A 221-nucleotide genomic window follows, 5' to 3' on the forward strand; every position below is an offset into this window, starting at 1 on the left:
AAACGAAAACAATAAAAAAAAAAACGTAGGTTAGCCAAAACAGCTAACATGTAGCTGGAAAAAAAGCAAAACTTCAAAGTAGCCAAAAAACCTTTGTAAATGCTAAAATAGTCCAAAAAGCTAGCAGAATGCCGATTTTTAAAACCGTTTGACAAAACAGCTAGCATGTTACTGAAAAAATAGCTAAACTTCAAAATGGCCTAAAAAAACTGAAAATAAAA

The sequence above is a fragment of the Oryzias melastigma genome, linkage group LG15 (assembly GCF_002922805.2).
Source record: "Oryzias melastigma strain HK-1 linkage group LG15, ASM292280v2, whole genome shotgun sequence".
NCBI lineage: Eukaryota > Metazoa > Chordata > Actinopteri > Beloniformes > Adrianichthyidae > Oryzias > Oryzias melastigma.